The sequence below is a fragment of the Morone saxatilis genome, unplaced genomic scaffold (genome assembly GCF_004916995.1).
Source record: "Morone saxatilis isolate NCDOM2014 unplaced genomic scaffold, NCSU_SB_2.0 Contig9, whole genome shotgun sequence".
In the NCBI taxonomy this organism is placed as follows: Eukaryota; Metazoa; Chordata; class Actinopteri; family Moronidae; genus Morone; species Morone saxatilis.
In genome coordinates, this window is record NW_023340268.1 from 21,078,387 (window position 1) to 21,097,570 (window position 19,184).

The 19,184-nt window shown below is 37.7% G+C and overlaps 1 protein-coding gene across 1 annotated transcript in view; it reads right to left on the reverse strand.

The window, feature by feature from the left end:
• thrb (thyroid hormone receptor beta) overlaps positions 1–19,184 on the reverse strand; it is a gene marked incomplete in the record, with an annotated part of 43,499 nt that overhangs the window by 17,701 nt on the left and 6,614 nt on the right. Inside the window, 2 exon segments of the mRNA XM_035681265.1 lie at positions 9,351–9,401; positions 11,833–11,901.

The following is a 19,184-nucleotide window of genomic DNA, read 5'->3' on the forward strand; positions in this document are numbered from 1 at the left end:
TCTATCTATCTATCTATCTGATATGTGCAGTAAAATGCAGGGTAGTGTTTTTAGCAAAGCTTTAAGAGCCAGTGTGCAATGAGGAAGTTTAAATTGGCTGGTAGCTGTGCAATTTTTCAGAATATAAAAATAATTCATTAAATTCTGAATTATTTTATATATTACTTAAGATTTACCCACAAATACCAAAACATATGGTTTTCAAACAATAATTTAACTAGCACTATATCTAGGATGAAGTTATTATTGAGTGATACATTGAATTGTTTCACTTATTGAAGCTTTTCTTTTAAACCTGGTGCAATAATGACCATATTATGACATTTCAACTGAACATTTCTTCTACTTTTTTGAATAAGCAAACAGATCTGGAAACCCCGTTCCCACCAGAGGTAACTGTATTTTAAATATCACAAATGAACACAGACACAAATGTATTGTATCTTTCTTATCTTTGAACAAAAATGTACAATCTGGAGAATGAATGATCAATGTTTAATTGATATAATCTGGCCAAATTCAAAAGGTTTACAGGGGGATTAATGACTCCATTAATGTAATAAGTATGAGTGTGTGACAAGTAGATGTGATCAACATGCAGCAGCTGCTCAGAGGCACGCTCTGCGAGGCCAATCTGCTTGCAAAGAGGGCTTGATACCAGTTTAACTTTTTGATGAGGTGATGTCCTCGCCTACAGACTAATCTTGTTTGGAGTTTCTTCAAAGACTCTTGACAAACGGTTAAGCGTCGATCAGACAGAGTTTAACACCTAACGATACCGAAACAATCTGTTGTCTGAGTGTGGCATATTAACGCCCTGTGAGGTTTTATTTTTTTAATGATCTCTACCTGAGCTTTTGACGTATCTTTTTATTTATTCATCACAATTAAAGCAATTGTAGAATTTCTTTCTAAATCTTTTTCAGTCAACTATAAATCTATAGGTAGGGTTAGCATGTGCAGTACAAAAACTGTTATGATTAATGTTTGATCTTCCAGTATATATATATATAAAGAAATATAATTACATATACACATATATTCATTACTTATATTAAAAAAATTATTTTCTTAAAATTTGACCAGGAATTATTAATTAAAACATTTAAAAATGTGTATCTACACTAATCTGATTGATGGATTTAAATGATTTATTATTTTCCTCTGAAAGCTGGTTCACAGCTAACATTAAATACATTTGCAGATTACATTGCATTTCTTTTAATATTATGGGAAAGACTAAACTTTTAACATGAATACACTAATGTGATAAGTTATTTTAACTCACTAACTAACAGATTACAGATAAGATCGAACATTTTAGGTAACATGTTTTTTAAGTTTAGAAAGATTCTTGATGAAGCAGCTTTTACTAGTAACTTTCAGTGACACTTTACAGAGTGTTACAGAAACATTCCTGATTAAGTATTAGGTATTTTGTTTTCACTTCACAAATAAGAATTACAAAAATAAGTCGTTGTCACATAAAATTACAAAAGCATGTAAAGAATGCTTTTTAACTTACAAAATGTTGTTCGTTTTACTAAACATTTTTAATGTAAATTAGTTTCAACAATGTTTTGAGTTAAACAAACTTATCTGGTTTTACAGTATATAAGACTACCATGTTTATAATTTTCAGGTCTTTTCAAGGACTTTGTAAACACAATGCATCACTATTAGTACATAAAAACATACATTTTAGTAATTTCCGAATAATCAAAATGATTTTAGACAATTGAAATGTTTCTCTACTTACCCCAATTATCTTTTCTATCAGTAGCATTTTTTTCTCTTTAACCTTTCTCTAATAAAAACCTGTTGGAATACTTCTGGAAGAATACTTCACACTTCCTGTGTGAAGGTATGCTGAGTCAGTAGAAGTACTCCACGGAGTGCTAACATCTCGTCTCAGCAGCTGAGGTAAACAAAAAGGCCTTTCTGTTTTAGATAACAATAGCCTTTTTCCCTTGTGGCTCTACTTTACAGTAACCTTTCCTTGCAGACAGGAACATAGTTTCTCTATCCACGGCACCTCACCACAGTGGTCCAGCAGCGGTCTTTTGCACAGATATATTCCCTCCCTGATTGATTACTTTAGGCTTTGGGGGTTCAAAGCCGGTCAGGAACAATTTTTGGATGTGAGGAATCTCTTTTACCCCGGGCCCTCAATTGACATGATGCTCTGAGCCAGATGTCCCCGGCTACTCTGCGTTACCTGAAGAGGACACATTAGTTGGTGAACCTTTCCCCTTAAAGGTCAGGGTAAGCTCAGCGGAACAACAGAAGGCTCCCATCGCCAAAGGTTAAAGTATGAGAGGATTACCCAGGAAGTGCAGCAATCTATTTTAGATACTGCTCTTGTTTATCCTACAAAATTCCAAAATGATGCTTTGCCCTTCATCTTGGTAAAACTGTACACATTCAATGAGAGCTTGCAAAAGAATTTAGCCATATTCACAGGAAACTTGTAGTAATTTGGCATAAGCCTCATTCTCTAACCTAAGTGGGCATTACAAATGCAATTCAGACTGTGCATGTCAAGTCCAAGTACAAGTGAAGAGGCAATGCGAAACCTGCTTGCCCCACAAAAGGATTTAGCCAGGTAACGTAGGTTTAAGTGTGGCTCAAGGTCACTGTAGAGGAGTAAGGTATTGTAAAATCTTCTTACATGGAAACCTTGGTCTCATTGATACTGTGGCAATTCCAACAAATTGCCCAACCCTAATCAGTTTGCCCTAACCACCACAATTCCCAGAAATTGACTATACAGTAATTGCAATGTACAGATACTGTACAAAGTGAGAATTTAAAAAGATTGACACTTGAGGTTCTGTCTGGGGATAGGGTTGAAAGAAGACCCAAGGATCAGCCGAATCTCTTAGATTTATGGGTATACGGAGGGTTATTCCTCACGTGATTATAAAAAACACGGTAAAGTAATTGTGAATGAGGAAAGCCCACTGGATCTTTGCTCTGAAAACAGTGGAAGCATACTAAATCAGTGTCTCTCAAACTTTACCACCTCAGAAAATATCAGGCACTTCAAGTACCACCAACGTTACAATACAGCGTATTTGCATTGTCTGAGGTGGTACTCGGTGTAAAAAGTATTCTGTGATGGACAGGGGGCAGGTTTATTCCTAATAAGAATATTATTTATTGTTGACTGTTCCTGAATGGAACCGGTTCTTGAAATTTGGTGGAAAAGGGGTTGTCCTGGTCCATGCTTCTCTTTTCCTAATAGTTCCCATTTGGAGTCACAATTGCAGTATTTTTTAACCATTCAGTTTATCTCCACTTACTTAAGTTTTCCAGGATTCCTGTATTAGCAAGCTTTGAGTCCACACCTTTGAAATGTTCTCCTCACATACACACTGAATGAAGGACATGGAAAACATGCTGCTTGCTGTTTTACTTGGAGAAAATGTTTAAATAAATATATCAAGAAGTAATAAGTTCCATTTTCTAGTAAGCAGAAAATAATTCCTTAATATTTTCTTGATGTTTAATCAATGATATATCAAAATATCAGTTTTGCAGTGAAACAGAATATCCTATAATATTTGTTGTGTAGTGTTTGTATTTGCAGCTGGTAACTTTTTAATATAACTACAGACTTATCCTTCTTCAGGTAACTGTGGTGACTGTCATGAACACTTCATCAGAGCTGCTTTTGTTCCCCTCACTGACCTCATTAGGAAGTATGTAGACAGATGCTGCTGAGATAGAGATGTAATGAGTGAATCATCACGGCAGAGATTTCTGGAGGCAAGCGTTATTGATTGAGATTTCTCCTGAGGCATGCAATTCAAGTCCAGCATAAACACCAGGACAAAGCAAAACCAAACCACTCGGTTTCTGTTTGAACACAACGGTAATAAATTCACGGCAAGGTGCAAAGAAGGACAGCACAGCACGACCTCCGTGGTCTAACATCACATAGCTCGATTTGAATATGAGAATCTGAGCGAGTGTGGTCTTTAGCTGAACAGCTGAGAGACAGACTGTGGAGATGATGTCATCTAGAGACAGATACCAGCTGCTCCTTAAACACTGAACAGCAAGCATACAGGCAGGGGAGCCGCATTTATGCACTGCAGTCCATTCCAATAAAGATACAATGTTCTTCGACAACAGTAACTAATTCAAAGACCTGATCACATCATCAGTTAACACCAACATATATTTACAAGCCATGTTAACATCACTAGACCCACTTTATTATATTATAGGTGCAACTAGGGAATGAAGAAAGGCTTATTGCTGCACATCCCTTTATTCTTGGCATAAACTTTATCTTGACTTAAACTACTGCCACCTACTGTATATTAATGGAAAGACAGGTTTTTGAAAGTGTATTTAATGGAAAGAAATTACAGCAAAACTACATGGAAAGACAGATATGTTTTTAAACCAATGGGTTCCTGTAATGGCTTACTTTGGATTACCAGTACGAGATGCTGTACTAAGTGGGTAATTTGGCCAATTTGGTTAATTTGTTATTTTAGTTTTTTTGGAGACTCCTCTATGCGGATGGACATGATTAAACTGTGTTAGTGGTTATTTTTCTTCTCTCTTTTTCTTTTTCATTACGTGACAAAGCAGCTGTGTGTAATCCAAATATGCATTAGTATAAAAATAAACATTTTGCCATGCTAACATAGAAGAAAAGATTATTTCAGTGAAATGGGAAAAAAGTATTTTAATATTATATATATATAATTTCAGCAGCACTACATAAATGACCGCTGTGTGCAGATATAATTAGTATTTACAGTACATTAGCAATGGCATTACTAACCATCACTATGAGCTTATCACACTGAAACTGAAGCTGATCGAGACATTCTCAAACTACCAACTTGATTAAACATTTTAACCTAAAATAATTTCACTTTTGCAATGCTGCATCCGTGGTTTATAGTGATTCAAACCAGCTGACTAAAATTCTTTGCTGAACAAGATCCACTGAAGCTTCAGCTCCCCTTCCTCAGGGGCAGGTGTGAAGCATTCTGCCACAAACAGATACATTTGGTGTGTCTGCCAAAGAGGGGCAACAGGCTGGAGCCACAATTTGGTGTCATTTGTGTGAGTGTTTACATTTGCATTTAATGAAGGATCAGAAAAATAATAAGTGGAGGTATGTTAACAAAGACTGATTATGCTGGATTTACTAAGGTCACACAATCTTCAAAGAAATCACAGAACAGATGGGATTTACACAAGCCACAAGCAAGGTGGAGATAAATAACAATAATTATCAGTGAACACAATATTCAATTGTTCTGTCACAGTAAATGAACAGAGGGTGTTGTGGTTTGTGCTCATTTAACTTGAATTGGAACTCAATGTACAAAACCACAACAGGCTACAAGTGCACTCTCCTGTCTTTTGGCTGTACATTTACTGTACAGCTGGCTGCATTAGCCTCAGACATCAGCCATATTGACGCCATCTCCACCTGTGCTGCTGCCCACTAAGCTGCTGAGACTTTTTCTTAACCTAATTTAACCACTGTATGCATCAAGGCACATAGGTAATATTAAAGTTCATGTTTTGTCGTAGAGTATTGTTGCAGAGTACATCTCCATCGCCTTTTACAGTATGTAACAGATGTAGGTCATGACTGAGGACATGTTGCGCAATCCAAAAGGTGGAAGTGGTTTCAGGCATTCACCCATGGCACACTCCATTACCAATGGATTTGCTTTTGAGTGAAACTATACAATATTCTATTGACCCCTTCTAAATCCCACCCCTTTAGGAACCTCGGTCAACTTCCTCCTTTGCTGTACTTAGATATGCTATGTGCTAGGCTAGTCTATGCTGAAAAGACGACCACAGATGGTTAAAAGAAGAAGCTACATATAGAAAGCTTAAATTAGCTTAGGCTAACTAGCTAGCTAATCTACATCAATCATTTGCTCGCTAATTAGCTAGCATTTTGTTAACATTAGCTATCAGATGTAACTCATTAGGTAACAATTAATGTAGATTAGGTAACTACTACTAGCTACTTGCTCATCCCTAATAAGTCTGTTGTTAGTGGACCCTCTGGACTCTCATGGATGCTCATCTGTGAGCATGTTTTATTTACAGTACAGTAACACAGCTTCATGTATATATAATTTAAAGACAAGCTGAGAAAAGGAGTTTAAAGTGCTAAATAAGGCATTCACAGTGTCTCATTTATGTTTATAGCCCATACTCCTAATACGCCCATACTTCTTTTTTTTAAGACAATTTCAAAACAGCAACTGATTAATATTTTCTGTGATTTATTGACTGTATAATAGTTTTATTTCTTACATACCTACTGCTGTATTTTTAACTAGCTAGTTAATGATTAACGGCGATTAGCTAGCTAGTTAGCTAATGTTTTGCTCTGTAGCTAAACGCCAGTTTATGAGCAAGCTAACAATTGTCGGAGATTAGCAAGCTAGTTAGCTAGTGTTTTGCAAACATTAACTGAAGATGTGACTATATAGCCTATGTAGCTCTTATCTTTTAACCATCTTCAGAATTTTGTTGTCTTTTTAACATAGCCGAACCTAGCACATAGTATATGTAAGTACAGGAAAGGAGAAAGTTAACCGTGGTTCTGACCGAGGCTAAACATTTATAATTTTCTTTTTGCTATTGAGTGTTATTGCTGAAATATATTGCTATTGTTTTATTGCTACTTTGTCTGGTAACTCTTTCCTAGTTAAAGATGTGAACGAGGCTCGCTATGTTGCTATAACACTTATTATATTGAAACTTCCTCAATATCCATGTAAAAGACATTAGGCCCACACTGTTTGACTCACTGTAGTGATGTAGAAGACCAGTGGCTATTATACCTATTATTATTATTATTACTACGTATGCTATTCCCATTGGAGGACTGTGCAATTTTAATCAAAGTCACATTTAAGTCAGTGTATTTGACTGCTAACGTATAGCATCAACTTGGAGAGTGCCTTCGAGCTGTATATAAATAAAACCCTCTCAGAACCCTCTAAACTCAACAAATGTGAACTGTAACATGTGAATTGAGGCAGTTTAAACTGTATTGAGACCATTTGAAAAATGGTCATCTGTTCATATCAACAGGCATCAGAGAGGACCAGAAATGAGTCTAGTCTATTCACAGCCTCCCCAGGCCTCTATGGGAAGGTCATGTGAAGCTGTAACAACACTGAATGAAGTGTCCTTGAATGCAGCAATGATCAGTGGAGAGTGAAAAACAGCTGCCAGGCTTAATGGAGGCTTTGTCTGAGAGACTGTGTGTGTGTGTGCATTTAATTTCAAATGTCTCTGTTTGACACTGGCTTTACTGCCCTACAGTAAAGAGCTCTGTAGAACTATTAGTGATTAGTCTGTTGATTAATTGAGTCATACAAAGCAAATGAGTGAGTTAGTAGTCAGCAATTAAAGGGAAGTGATGTGAGGCTGTTCTGTGATGCTTTTTCCACCAGAACGTATTTGTCTTCCCATTGATCAAATGTTTCTTTTGCTATTGTGTCAGTGATCTCATTATTTTATTAAAAAATTATCAAAAGATAATTTGTCCTTGTTCCTGTAGACTAAACCGTGTTGCACTACAACTATGACATTAACAGAAATCTGGGTGAATTTTCAGTTTTATTCTATAAATCCTGTATTTTGTTAAAATGTCCTAATAAGTTACTATCCTGGAAAGAACTAAGTGATCAAATAAGTGGATAATTAATCATTTTATGTCTGTTATTTTAAAGGCCCTTCTAGTAAAGGGCATTGGAAATTAGCTACAGCTAGAAATGGATTGTATAATTGTAATGCAATTTTTTTATGTAAACGGTATCTGTCCGTATCAAATAAACATTAAATGGTCTTTTTTTTAGTCTTTTGTATTTCTAGAGAACAACCATAAGTACATTTTAATTCATTATTCATTCATTGTTGGACTTTATTCTTTTTAAAAAAAATCTTTTTATTGAAGGATGGACTTTATTCTTAATGGTGTGTGTAGGTGCTGAACTGTATGCTTGCCTGTAGGCAGATTTGACATTTTTGCACGTTGAGCTGACTGTTTTGCACTGACTCCTACTCTAGCTTGGTATTTAATTGAAATTAATTCATTCAAAGTGAACCAACTATTATTAATTATGTATAATTAGTGTCAAATTACATACAGTCCTTTCTGAGAAAAATTCTTACAAGTGCATTAGGAACTTACAGACCCATAAAATAAAGTTCTCCACACGATTTATTTCAGGCTTTGACTTACTTTAGTTAGCAAGTTGCTAATGTTTTTATTTCTAATAATACAAAAGTCCTTAATTTTACTATCTATTTTCTAATATCTGTTTTTGTCTATTCATATATAACTTATTAAATAATAACTATAGTGGAGATTTATTTTGGACAGTGCTTTAAAACTGGAAATAAAGCTGCAGTATCTAACTTCTATAAAAATAACTTTTGGTCATATTTGCTAAAAGTTTCAGTGTGTCCTGACAGTGTATATGTGACAGATAATATGTGAAAAATATCAGAATCATCTGGCTCACTCTAGCGCTCCTAATACCATTTTCAAAAAACCCCTGGGCCTGAAAGAAAACAACCAATCAGAGGCAAGAAAGATAGAAAGATGCTTTGGGTTGGAAGCTTTAAGATAGTTGATGGTTGAGTCCCAAAGCATCTGTATTTGATGCCCTGGGAATGAGACTTGAGATGTTTCTTGCCTCTGATTAGTTGTTGTCTTTAAGGCCCGGTGGATTTTTGCAAATGCTATTAGGAGCACTAGGAGGAGCCAGCAGATTATCTGACTCATGTACTACTGTTAGGATATAGTGAATGTTTCAACAAATATTATAAAAACCGTTTATAAAAATTACGTACTGCAGCTTTAAATTATAATATAATAAATAATTTTAGTAATTTCACTTTATTTGCAGGTCTTTATATTATTTTACCAACCTGCACAACCAAATTAGCTTAACCATAGCTCTATTAGCTTAGGTAAATCTAGCTTAGGTAAAATTAATACAAAGAAATTAAAATATGACATGATTCTGCCATATAGCTCCACAAAAAGAGTATTTAAATTAGATTTCAGTAAAACATTCACCAGGAAGGATTTTTCAAGAAAGGGAAAAATATTTCTTTCTCCCTTAATTTCTCCAACCCGAGTTATCAGATCTGAACAGAATCAATCACATTCAAGGCCTTTCACAACATTAAAGCAAAATGAAGGAGGTTAAAATCTGAAGCAGCTCCTCCGTTTTCAGTGCAAAGCTCTACATTCATCACAAGTGCTCGAAAGCTCATCCAGACTGACAGAGAGTAGGAAAAGCAGTGCTGAGAGGGAGGATAAATATTACCATTTTGAATGGCCTCATCTTTCCAGCGGGGGGAGCATTTTTCTGCTGGCTCTAAGATAGAGGGGGAGAGGCACTTTAAAAAAAAAAACGCCACTTGCTCAGTGAAACAGGTGAGAGAGGCAGACTGATGCTGCTCTGTTTTTCACATCAGATCAAAGGAATCAACAGTCAGATGCTAATAACAGCAGGATAAAACAACAGCATGAGAAACATCACTTTGTCACAATGTGTTGATGCAGTGAGTGAGGGAATCAGGTTAGTTTCCTTATGTGAAGATACGTGTAAGCGTGTCTGTTCATTATGTTGAGATCGATAGCATATGTGCAGGGTCAGCCAGGTCACAGGGACCAGCTAAATCCACACGTGACTGCCAGTTCGCCTTGTAAACTACACTATCTGTGTTGAGGAAACAGACGCACAGAGTGGCACGTACTGTCTGTTCAATGTATGGGACAATCTGTCTGTAGACAGCAACATGTGCATGTTGGAGTTTTGATGTGTCCTTAAACGGCTGTTTACATGTGTAAGTTAAGTCTACTAGTACTGTGCATTGAATAAATGGTAGTAAATGGCTAAGGATGTGGAAAAGGAGGTGTACAGTGGCAATTTCAAACAGAAATTGTAACTTTAAAATAATTAAATTAAAGAATAAAGCATTTCATGTCTGTTCAGTAGACTTGATGATTATATATACATATTAAAATTTTTTGCAATCTTGGCTAAAATCTTTTCAAACGTGTTAATTTAAACTGATTTTCATCTGGATTTTATGTTCCCTCACATCATAAAAGTTGTTGTTTCTTTCTGCCAGAAGACAGTGTTCACTGCATTTTACAGTAAATGGGGTCCTCTGGTGGTGACAACTTATCACTAACCAGTCAAATTAGAATGGTATTGGTATTTCTCTATAGCCCTCTACACATGATCAGTGGTACAAGCTGTGCGCCATGTAGAGCTGGAGTTACGTTCTGCAAACTAGAGCTACAGCAATTAGTTGACTGTCAACTATTAAATTAATCGGCAACTATTTTGAGTCATTTTTTTAAGAAAAATGTCAATTTTTTTTATTTCAGCCTCTCAAATGTATTTTTTATGGTTCAGTAAACTGAATATCTTGGGTTGAGTACGTCACCTCGGGCTTTGAGAAACACTGATTTACATTTTTTATGGGCCAAACAACTAATCGATTAATCAAGCAAATGATCGACAGATGCTGCCCTACTATGAACCAACAGAGCTCAGAGCTGATGCACACACCTCCCAAATCCCAATAACACACTTTGTACACCTGCAAGTGAAGCAAGCTGATTGTTTTTTTGCCCCTGACGGGAGACAAATATATTGTACAAGTTGTGTGTAAAGTATATTGTATAATATAAAGGAAACAGCCACGTGAATGTCTCTGAACAATCGCACATTCACCTTTTAACTTAAAGAAGAATTTAAGAAGAGGTTTATGCCATCAATGTGCCTCAGGTAGCCAGAAAGCATCGTTGTGTAACGTCTGCTAACAACAAATGCAGTAGTGCTATGACTGCTGACATTCTGTAGTCCTTATGTCAAGATTTTGGTACGACTAAGGTTCTACAGTTGAAGAAAATCTAAAAATGACTGCCATCTCATTGGTAGACAGGTCACTGACAAACAAGGTCAGAGCTGAGCTTAAAAGTTCCCTCTTGAGCTCGGCAACAGCCACTGACTTGTTTGACCTACTTGCTTGTTCTGGAGCTTTTGACCATATTACAGGTTCTCCAACAGCATATTGAGTTTCCACACGTCATAGAACTGTTAAGGTTCCAACTTCCTCGATTTTAAGCACCTCCAGGACTCATTCATGTTGGTTCTAAAGAGGCAGTGTTTTGTAGACCTTGGAAACAGCAGTTGACGAAACACAAAGGTCTAAATGTCAAAGCTGAAACTGACTGAATTTTGAGCATAGAGTTGAGGTGTACAATCAAAACTAAAGGCTTGAATATACTCCCAAATGTGGACATCACGGCTATGTACAAGTTTTAGAGTCCATGCACTCACAACAAATTGGTGCGTACATCCTCTGATGACAAAATTTACAGACAGTATCGGACCCTCGCGCACTTCCTGCTTACGATTGCACTGCCGCAAGGTTAGGCCTCTTGATGCCGAAAAGTGACTCTGCCACTGATCATGTATAAAGGCTCTCAACTGATTTTAACTGACAGATGTAATGCATTTATATTCCCGGACTTAGGTTTAAAAACTAAAAGAAGACCAAATGTCCCATGATAGTCTACATGCTGTCGCTGACAAGAATATAATTCAAGGGAAGCATGGAATACTTTTTTTTGGCATGAAAGGTCAAATTTAGATGTAGTGAATATTGGGTATTGAATATAAGCTATCAGCAATTTTAAAGTATATTTGCACCCTATAAATTTTGTTTGGAATAAAGCTGGGGGTATGAGGCTGTGAGTGTGTGTTCGGGTAATCGGGCCAGACATCTTACCTGACATACTGGTGGGGTTCAGGGCCAAGCCGTCATCCTCAGAGCCTCCTCAGACATCTATGTACCTACCTAGCAGAACACAGAGCCAAGAAACCATCGATCACTGAGTGTATTGCTTATATAATAGCTGACATTAACATCACTTCAATCTAAAATCTTAAAATGAACGGTTTTGTATTATAGGTATTTTCTGACAACTAAATATGTGTGTGAAGAGGAAAAAGTGCCACTAATTAGATGCAATCAGCCTCTTCAGCTTGATAAAAACTGGTTGAAAGAGGTTTCTGATGCCTCTGTTTGCATATCAGGGGGCATTCAAGGATGCAGCTATTAGTGTGCTGCCAGTTTTTCAAATGGAGCAGACAGACTGTTCAGATGTTATGGCCCTTTTAACATTTTGACTCTGTGTAGGGAGACATCTAGTGGTCAAACGTGGAAAACCAGTTTACACAACTTAACAGGTTTCAGAAATGTCAGGCCTAGGGTGTTGATTGCAGACTTTTTATTCACAATGTTTGATTGTTGTGTTTTTCAGATACAGAGCAAATTAAAAGCCCAAACTTTTAGATTCATAGCAGCGTGAGTTCATCTGCAATCAGACAGTCAAGCTGAGGCAAAGCAGAGTGAAGTTTAAAGATATTGCAAGACACATGATCCCTGTGGTTCATCAGAAATGCATACAGGCAAATGCTGTACACACACATGTAACACACATTCAACACTGGGGTTGCATGGAGTACACTAGAAAAACTAAATGATAGGACATAATAGTTGCAACTGATTTTAATCCTGGTTTTGATCATATTCAGGATATGATTTACCGTTTCATAGTGCTTCCTATCCAAAGCAGACGTTGGGAGCAAATTGGGATCCATTATCTTGCCCAAGGACACATCGGCTGGACTCAGGGAGCCTGAAAGCAATTATTAAAAAACCCACTATACCACCTGAGCCTCTACCTTTTCTGGGTGTATCTTCTCAATAATACCAGTAGTGGAAGAAGAGAGCAACAATACAACTTGGTTTACAAAGCAATCTTACCTTAAGGTCTATTTGGTAACTGTTGTTGTGTATCCAGCGGGACAACCTTGAAACCGTGCAGGCAATTTAGCTACTATAGAACTACATCTTGTCAAATAAAGGTCCACATCCTGATCTGGGGGGTCCTTGACACAAAAAATGCTGAGAGCCACTGGTCTAATACAACAGTCCTGCAATAAATCGTGTCTCTGTGAAGGTTATAATGTTTAATTTTTGGTGTTGATTAAACTGTATGGTCATTCTGGAGGATGTAGTTTGAGGTGATGTTGAACTGCATTGCATTATACTAACTGATGCACAGAAATAACACTGATACCAACATTCTCATACGACTCGCCATTAAACGAAGATAGAGGCTGTTCCTTTAAAAATCCCATTACAATTCTAAAATATTCTAGTCCATTTACACAAGGCTTGCAGTTTAATATAATTTGATAAACTGAAAGTCTCTTCAGGCTAGCTCCAAGGCTTTTCCTTGAATGTTGCAGCTGCCATTATAATCCAGACCGTCTGCATGTGTCATCATGTTAAATCTGGTTACAATGGGCACAAGAAGTATCCAATAACCAAAAAGTGAAAACTGTCTTAGACTTACGTTACAGCATTTGATTGTTTAATGTCAATTTTGTATGTAAATCAATGAGTAGTAATCTTATTTATTTGAACAGGGTCTGCATACACATTCATTCAATCAAACCTTTACAGACTAGAAATGCAAATCATAGCTGCACAGAGGAATGAATAAAAGTGTTCTGTGTCAATCCAGACACAAACCAATCATCTTGGAAGACAATAAATAACCTGTATCTACACTGAAGGATCATTGTAATAGGAGTAACAACGTTATCTAACATGTCCTCAGCTGACTGAGCCTTTACCTGCCCTAACCATGGTACAAACAGTGTGTAAAGTGTAATGCTAAGGAAAACCTCTAATTAAAGCCTCTGATAGATCAAGAATCAAACCAACCAACCACTATGACTTCCATTTGTAACTCAGCTTGCAACTATGTGCTGTTTCTAAAACTCGCGGTTGACAAGTTCAGACAGAAAGAAAATGCAAAAAGTATTACTACAGCTTTCATAATTCCTTTGCACTGGAAGAACAGCTGGCTTGAAAAGCATTACAGGAAACTGCTCGATTTGCTGCTTTTTACCCTAGAGAGCATTTACTATCCAGGCAACAGCTGGGGAAGGCCAGAGAACTGGTTCATCCATACAACAGGTTCCTAAAGCTCCAGTGTGGACACAGGCAGACAGATAGATGCCCAGAGACTTTTTGGCAGGACCAAATATGACAGATGGAAAACAGACAAAGAATGGGCTCTAATGTACATTCATAGACGGAAAAGATAAATGATTGCAGGTCACAGTAGGATGCAGAGATAAGGGGACATAGCAGATACTGAGCAAAGTGAAACTTCTCAGGGGGACATTTTCTATCAATAACCTCCTATCTATATCACAGACAGTGGCTGAGTCTATTGACTGCGCAAGCAGACTGGGGGAAAACAGTTGGCTCAAAGTTACACTGGATGTTGAGGGTAAATGAATATCTCCTGACTGCTTGCTTCTAAAACCCAGTTCCATTTTGGGTCCAATTTCACGTTACCCCTCTGTTTTTTTTTTTTAAGTATTTTTTAGGCTTTTCATTGCCTTGCCTGCCGCTGCAGCAAGGACTTAGCCTCGGTACATGGGTCGCCAGCTCTACCCACTGAGTTAACCGGGCCCCCCTACCCTCCTGTTGCTGCATGGGAAGGCCTGTTGGTTCCCAAATTATTTTTAAGACTGTAAATTCCCTGCAACAAAACCCAGTTCAATTACATTTTCATTTATTTTTTTTTTACATCCAATGCCAACTTGAAAAAAAAAAAATCTCCCCTTCTGCAATGTCTGCTCGGGGGAATTACAGTATTGTTAAGGTTAGAAAAAGTTCATGCTCAAAATCATGACCTTGGAAATAACAGTTGACAAAGCAATCTCAAGGTCCACTTACTTGATTATGGTTATGGCAAACCAGGCATCACACTCTTAAGGCATTTTCACATCAAGTCCATATTTTTCATATTTGTTTTTTTAATCCGTCATCTGATTCAATTTGTTACGGACAGAAACCTTGCACAGAATCAGATTATTATTGTAGTATTATTCTATTTGTTGTGACATTCACAGTATGAAATTGTGTTGTGACGCAATAAGTAGTAGTTGAAGTAGAAAAAGAAAAAGGAAATATTGGATCCGAGGTGTTAAAAACAAGAAGAGAGTTCTATTTTACCATCAAATTTTAGCTCGTAACTAAATGGATGTATACATGCATGAACGTGACTACGTAGCAGGCTGATATTGAAACTAAATATTACAGGAAACGCAAAACTTATTTTAAATTACATTTCACCAATCTCATAGTTTTACTATTTTCATTAAAAATATTTCAGATTCCTCTGTGTACCACTAGAAGCAGCTCACGTACCATAGCGAGAACAAGTGGACTGATGTACATGTAGCTAAAAAAAAACAGAGTTTGAGGTAAACCAAATTTGAACCAACATCCAACAGTCACACCTACTATATGTAGGTGCTCACAGGGAGGCATTTCAGGACACCCCGATTCAATCAGATCGGAGGTCCACAGATGGCAATTTAGTTTTGACGAGGGGGGTGGGGGATCATCCAGCTGAGTGCTTTTTGTGGCTCTCTAATTGCCATTTCTGCACATTAGTGTCCCAAATAAACAAAAGTGACAATAATGGACTTCCACCGCAGGCGTAAATTAGCTGCAGTGGCAGGGCAGGGAGCAGGGTTGCTCCAGTCTACCCTTTCCCCTTTCATCGAGCTTTGGCCTTTTCTACTTTGATGGTTGCTCCATGTGATTTTTTTATAATTTAAAAACAGAGAAACTAGGCTGGACAGCAAGATAACCTCACTGACTCTGTGGTGTCTTTGCAGGGATTTTCTTTTAAGATACAAAAAATAGGGCTTGGTGCCAGCTTCTGTACAGCTGATCTGAACCTGGACAAACTAAAGTTGATACTTATTTGCACTGATAATAACTTAAAGAGTTTCTTTATAATCCTTATATGTATCAGGGGCTGGTGTAATGCAAGGCAAGGTGGCAAGACATCATTCTGTGTGATTATACTAATGACAGAGGAAGCTAAACCAAGGTTATCGTACAATAAAAACTCTTCTCTTTTCAAGTACATACAAACAGAATCTGTCAAATTTATACAAACCCTCCAGGGTTTCCTCCTTACCTTTGAAAACACAGGAGCACTGCTCCAGGCATGGAGTAACGGTGTGTCTCACATTTTCTCTGCTTGTACTGTATGTGCACATATTGATTTCTACTCTTGGCTTTTCTGGAACAGCCAGGAGCCTAAAAGGGAGTACTTGAAGAATCCACACTTTTTCATGATGAAAAAACATTGAGCTATGATGCTGAGCAATTTAAACTGTAGCCTGGTGTGTCATAGAATGTATGGAATGGTGTGTGTATGTGTGTCTGTATAAGCTAACATGCTGCAGTCTTTAAACTGGCCTCGCTTTATCATCGCAACCACCGACATAAATGATGGATGTCAAAAAATGACGCCAAAATATCCTGGATACGGCTGCTGTCATCTTTTGTCATTGGGTTGGCGCCACGGTATTGAGGTCTCACACATACGCCCGGCTGACTCGATCGCAAGCATGGCTCAGCTGTCAATCATGACATGAAAACCCCCTTTTTATAGCTTCAAATAACTAATTAAACCCTTACCAGAAAATTTAACACTGCCAGAAACCATGTTTGGGAAAAATTGATTTGACGTGTACTTTTTTTGTTTGGCCCATGTCCTGTCTGTTAATATGGAGGCAGCAGACTTTATAACCTATACTGCAGTCAGCCACCAGGGGGCGGTTCAGATGTTTTGGCTTCACTTTTGGAGAGATGTCATGTCATCCATTTTTTTTTTTTTGTATATTTTTTGGGCTTTTGCCTTTATTATAGTGACAGCTGAAGACAGACAGGACAAGTGGGGGGGGCAGAGAGAGGGGATGACACGCAGCAAAGGGCCGCAGGATTCGAACCCTGGGCCCCTGCAGCAAGGACTCAGCCTCGGTACATGGGTCGCCAGCTCTACCCACTGAGCTATCCGGGCCCCATCCATTTTTATATATGTTGATGATCACAACCAACAACCCTTCAATCACATTAGCACTGGTGCTAGCAGCTATGCTAGGTACGTCATCCCCACACGCTATAAACTTTGCCTGCTCAGAAACGTTTCCAGATAATCAAAACACAATGTGCAACTACTGTATGTGTGGGAGAATAACTGGCATCAGGGCCTGGAGATATTATCCGAAATCAGTATCCCAATTCATCAGGTGTAACTTTGAGCCAAAAAATAAATGAAACATTACTGGCACTTCATTTTCATTCTCATGTACGAGCGATTTAAGAGTTTGTATTCACAAAACAATTCACACTCGTATTTGAAGTGAAATTTAAGAGTGGTTCAGACCTTTCTTATGAGTCATGAACAGACTATTCTTCACAAGGAAAACACTCATTTGACCTGACGATGCCTTATTTTATAAAACTATAAAATAAATTGACTTAAAAAACAGATTTACTGTGTTTTTTTAGATTGATATATTTCTGCACAGTAACATATAGTTAATTGGTTTTTAAGCAAATTCTGTCACTATGACAGCAGCCTCAGGTTTCTGTCCACTATCATCCTCTGTTGCACCAACAGTGTGTAGGCTGTAGGCTATATTATCATCCCACCAATATCTCTGTGACTGCCTCTCATGTATTATTAGTCATGGGCCATTTGCTTTAGAAAGATGCTTTTTAGTATATAATCATGTCAAACCTCTCTATTTCTGTCACAGTGCAGCTCTGCTCTGATGGCATTTCATTGACAACTATACTGTTAATATTTTCTAACTGTTTTAGGTCTTCTAATTCGAATACTGACTAAAAAATTGGTTATGTTTTTGTCTGCTGAAATGAAGCAGAACAGGCAGCAATTTTAGGACTGTCCAGACTTTATTTAACTCCATTTAGTCTTATCAGAATCAGAATCAAGTAAGTTGCTGCAGAACAAATAAACCTTGAAAAATAGAAATAATATAAATTAAATATAGAGACAATAAATAATCTGCAAGTTAGCAGTGACACATAATGATATTTGCAATGTGCAAAGATAAAATCCAAGGGAAGTGCATTAATGTGCATTAATGCAACACATAACATCAGGGTGGGTGGTGGGAATTAGAGTCAGTGTCAGTGAGGGTCCTGGATTCTTGTGGAGGTTTTTGGCCCTTATAGACCACAGCCTCCTGCCAGAGTGTCTCAAAGAGTTTGTGTCCGGGGTGGGAGGGGTCAGCCACAATCTTACCTGCACGCTTCCTGGTCCTAGAGGCGTACAGGTCCTGGAGGGATGGCAGATTGCAGCCGATCACTTTCTCAGTGGAGCAAATGATACGCTGCAGTCTGCCCTTGTCCTTGGCAGTGGCAGCAGCGTACCAGCGTACTTATATTTAACCTTGACAACTAGTTTTTGCAAAAAAGAAATTAAGTTGTGTCTTTGGGTTGTTTCTGGTGCAGTTTTGCTGTGTCAAGTGCCAGCATCTTAAAACAAAACAAAAAAAAGACAAAACAAGGCAGATTACTGCACTAGTATGAAGAAATCCAACTTGATTCAAGTTTTGAAATAGGCAGATTTACTGCATATTGGAAACAGATATTCTAATTCAGAGGCAGACTTTTGTTATAAGAAAACTAACTTATTTTTATTATTTTATTATTGAAAAACTAGACCAAATGATTGGTTCAGAGGTTTATGTTGTGGTAAATTCAAAGCATAGTTGACAGCTGATTTGTTCTGCTTTGATTTGACTTGGCTGATGGTCAGAGTGAATGTACGGGGAGCCAGCAGGGACAAAGCTTTGGAAAAGGCAAAAGCCAAAGTGAGTCATTCTAATGGTATTGTCTCCAGAAGTCATGGGCTCCGTTTGGCATGCACCGTCCTTGACAATGATGATGTAAAACAATTCCCCTCAGAGACTCAAGAGGTCGCCAAAGACATCAAGTTTCAGCCTGTGCTGACAGTTAAAGCCGGCTGTCAGGCTCAGATTTGAGCCACAATTGGAGTCAAATCAGAACCTTTTGTTCTGCAGTCCAAACGTTCAAGCCCTTAACCATATCCCCCCTCACTGTTCCTTTCACATCTTACGACGGCAAACACTCGACAGACTCTGTGCTTGGAAATCAGGTTCACTCATAGGCTTGCACTGTCTTGTGGGTGTTTTATGCCA